Genomic DNA, 4,854 nt, shown 5'->3' on the forward strand with positions numbered 1-4,854 from the left:
CCCCACTGGGGAGTTTTGCCAACACCAGAGCAAATAAAGCTAGGTTGAAGTTGAAACTAAAATCAATTAGTAATTAATAAATACTTAATAACTTGAGTATAAGAATTCTCTACGATTCTTTCCTTTTGTAAGTTTCATTTTATATAAGATTTTTTAAGGTTATGTTGATACTTTAGAAGAGCAAGCTCAACGCATTCTGAAATCAGTGATTGGTAGAATTTTCATAAGCTATAATCTATTAATTTTATGAACAAATAATTTTTGAATCAAATTTCAGAATACATAGATCAATATCTCAAACTGACATATAAAAGAATGGAAACAGGGTTCACTTGATCTTGAAGTTTGGTCTTCAAAAGAAATTTCTTTTTTTTTCTTATCTTGTTTAACTATAGTATTATTAACCCAAAATAATTATGTTGGAGCTGACATATCTTTAATAACTATGGAAAATGATATGCTGATTATATGAAAAGAAATGCTAATAAGAGTACGATCATCAAGAGGTGATAAAATAAAGCCCTATTATCACAACTTAAAATAGAGGAAGAAAATAACACCAACTCATCTTCAAAATCCCAATTTAAAGGTCATTAATCAAGCATAACAATGCACAAACAAAGCCCTAACATAATAAAAATAGTGCAAAAAATCCATACTCAAACACGACAAATCAATGAACCATAACTAATTAATGGAAGAAGTTTATGAACGAATACATAATTAGTAGTGTTGCTTATTTCTCTGTGGATGAACCCGTAGCAAGCAACCAAAATAGTTTAGGGGATGGCGACCTGCGGTAGCGAGTGGAGGAAAAATGTTGATTGCAGCGAGCCATCGGCAGTTTAGTGTCTCACAGTAGCAAATATGTTCTTCGGCGATTCCTAGAAAAGTTATAACGTATGATGGTTTGTGAGGCTAGGAGGGGAAAGGAAAGGGTCATTGGTGTGAACTAAACCCCAACTTTCTAAATTCTCTAGTATACATATTAAATAAAGAGTAATACCCCAAATAGGTCCCCAAAGAATTCACGATCGGACAGATTTGTCTCCAACAAAATTTAACTAAGATTTTGACCCTGATGTTTATAGTTATACACCAAATACATCCCCTTGTCAGTTTGACCCGGTCAGGACAAACGGTGATGTTCGATGTGGAGGTTAATGGGATGACGTGTCCGGTTAACTGCGACGTGTCACTTGCAGGACAATTTGGTCCCATCCAAGCTAGACAAAACAATGTCGTATTGGATCTTGGGGCAAAACGACGTCGTTTTGTGGAGGACAAATTCGTCCCCACCAGGGCAGAGTAACAAAATGGCACCGTTTTAATGTGGGGGACTAATTTAAAATTATGTTGTCATCTTCAACCCTTGCAGCTTCGTGTGGTGAAAGATGTGCAGTTGATGATGGCTAGTGGAGGCACGACGTCAATTGCAAGTCAGAGACGAGGTGGAAGAAGTATTAGTGATGAGTTGACAGCGTGACGACAAGATTTGTAAGGGGCTGACTGAGAAAAGGAGAACACCCCAAGTACAAGTACAGAACATATACTGTAATATGCAGGTCTCGAACACTAGAGAACCCGAATAGGTTGTTCTTTGGTTGTCCTCATTTCAAGGTACTCCAAAGTTATTTTGTTGTGGTATAGTTGTGATAATTGTCATGTGACTGTAGAGTTGATTGTCATTTTTATTATTCTCGTTACAGGAAAAGCAAAGTTATTGTGATTTTTTTGCATGATTTAATGAGATATTTGGGTATGCTGGTGTAGTCAACGGGCGTAGATTGGCTTCTGTCGACACTTGTGCGGGTGAAGAATGTGTTGTAAGTTTGAAGGATGGCTTGGAAGAGAGAGTGAAGCAGTTGGAGGATCTGTTGTTGAAGACGAATGAGGATAGCCAATTTGTGAAGAAACATACTATTTTTGCTTTGTTTAGGGGTGTAATAATTGGTGCATTGTTAGTTGTGTTTGTGTTTTGTATCTATGTCGTGGCTATTTAGGCAAGCTTTATTCTATGCTGAATATCAAATTATTGGATTGAAATATGTCATTATATTTAGTTGGATATGCATAAAGTCAATTATGGTGAAATAGTATAAAAGAAACACATTGATTTTGGTTTGTTTCATCCATGTATCAAAATGGTAATATAACTAAGAACCAAAACATTTTAACCACACAAGTAACTAAGTTCAGAAGCAACATAAACCAAATCAAACAAAAGAAGGTTTATTTTCTTTAACATAAACTAAAAAATACATCGATTTTGGTCTGTTTCATCCATTTATCAAAATGGTAACATAACTGAGAACCCAAACATGTTAACCACACAAGTAGTTAAGTTCAGTATCAACATAAACCAAATCAAATAAAAGAAGGTTCATTTCTTTCAACATAAACTAAACCAAACTAATCCAAATAATAGAAGGTCTACTTCCTCCAACATAACAAAATATTTTGTGTCAAAACTAAGACAACAAGTTTCACACTAATTCTTAGAAGCATCATTTCTTCAAAGACTGGTTCAATTCTGGTGTTGGAATGAAATTGAACAATCTAGATGTTGTACCACTAGTTGCAGCTGTCATCATTTCAGCACTAACACTCTCCAGAGCCTTGGCTCTGATTACTATTTCCTTTGGACGTCTAAAAAGTTGCTAAGCCTAGAAATTACAAAATTATTATGACCATGTTTCATATAATTTCAACATACACATTAAGCCATTTACAAAGGGCATATCTTGGGATTGCTTGAGACATTTCTTGTGACATGTGAGGAAGAATTTTCAACCTGAGTATCATGAGAGAGAGGATTAGGATTTTGTATGCTACCAGGTCCAGATATATTAGCCTGTGTTTCTAATATTAACAAACAAGGGCAATAAATATACTTAAGTGTAATATCACGAATTGTCGGTCAAATAGGTCCCGTAAAATTAACTTATCAGATAAATAAGTCCCTATAGAAGTACATTCATGATGCAGATAGGTCTCCTCGAAGAGGGTGAGTTGTCTACGTACAAATATTTTGTACATCAATATAGAGCAGAATACACTACATGCAATTCATGATACCTAAGATGAGGGGCCGATTGAGAAACAGGCATCTCATGTTGTATGTAAGAATGCTTTGCCTTTCTTTAACCCTTTGAAGATGATCCTTGCTTCGGTGCTCCCTTACATGTTTTGGAATTGTGTTCAATTTCCCCACACTTGGCACATGTTACCCTGAATCTCTTCTTGGCCTTTGTTCTATCAGGTCCATCTTCCACTGCGTTGTGTCTCTTTCATGTCACAGGACGACCAATTGGCTGCTTAATCTTGGGGGTATGGAACTAACTTGTCCAGATTTCTCCCAATACTCCTCACTGTTGGCAAGGCTTGTGGAGTGAACATAGGTAGTCCTAAATGCATCTATCGTCAGCGATTGATGGACATACTCCTCTGGTCTATCTCATCGTCTTGCTATTGCAGCTATTGCATACACACAATGAATGCCTAGCCAAACAATCAAATTTGCATTATAACCAAATTATAAAGAATATATATCAGGAACATATACCAATCAAGTTATGAGGATTATATCAGGAATAGTATATAAATTATCCTTCAACTATTGAGTAAATTCCACACAATACTAGATAAAAATTTAACCAAGGACATTATATCTGTAAGTTGCCACATGTTACAAGTATATGTGTTGTTTTCTAAATGCACTCCCACTTTCTTCACATGATATTGTACCTCAAAAATGTGTCTCGCATCATCACCAGTCCACTGAGCAGTTCAGTACTTACATTCCTTCATGATGTCCTTAATCATTAACTAGACATCTCTCACCACACGAAGCTGCAAGGGTTGAAGATGACAACCTAATTTTAAATTGGTCCCCCATATTAGAATGACACCGTTTCGTTACTCTTCCCTGGTGGGGATGAATTTGTCCTCCACGAAATGACGTCGTTTCGCCCCAGGATCCAATACGATGTCGTTTTGTCCAACTTGGATGGAGACCAAATTGTCCTGGAGGTGACACGTCGCAGTTAACCAGACACATCATCCCGTTAACCTCCACATTGAACGTCACTGTTAATCCTGACCAGGTCAACTGACAAGGGGACGTATCTGGTGTATAACTATAAACCTCAAGGTCAAAATCTTAGTTAAATTTTGTTGGGGACAAATCTGTCTGATCGTGAATTCCTTTGGGACCTATTTGGGATAGTACTCATAAATAAATTAAAAATAAAAATAAATTATCACCTCAACACTAAACGTGCCAGACTCTTAGCTAACGTCGTTGAGGAGCATTTGACGTCTTGGTAGTTTTGACAAACATATTCAATCTTTTGGGGGTAGAAAGTCTGTTTTGATCTTACATGAATTTGTTAGCATTCGTATCTTTCATGAGTAGATTTGATTATTTTTCCAACTTAATAATATCCATGAATACCCGTGGTATCTGCCTCTCCCACAAAGGGAAATAAATTGGGACTCGTGATGGAGATAGAGCAAGGACGGGGAAGCATTTTACTAAACGGAAAAGGAGAGTGGGAAAGGAGTTACCGTCCCCATAAATACCCATTGTCATCCCTATGTGACTTGGGAGTGATAGTGTGGAATTTAAGAAATTCAAGTAATTTTTTAACGGAGTCAACTAAAATTCAACGTTTAGTTATTTTCGTCAAACGATACTTATTTTTTATGGTATAAAATTAATTTTGTTTTTTTATGGGTAATTTTATGAATGTCCACAACTTTTATGAGTACAAATAATTATTTTTCCTACAATAATAATTGACAATTTTAAAAAAATAAAATTATACATCAAATATTTTCTCAAATTTGATT

This window comes from Arachis ipaensis, chromosome B09, assembly GCF_000816755.2.
Source record: "Arachis ipaensis cultivar K30076 chromosome B09, Araip1.1, whole genome shotgun sequence".
In the NCBI taxonomy this organism is placed as follows: Eukaryota; Viridiplantae; Streptophyta; class Magnoliopsida; order Fabales; family Fabaceae; genus Arachis; species Arachis ipaensis.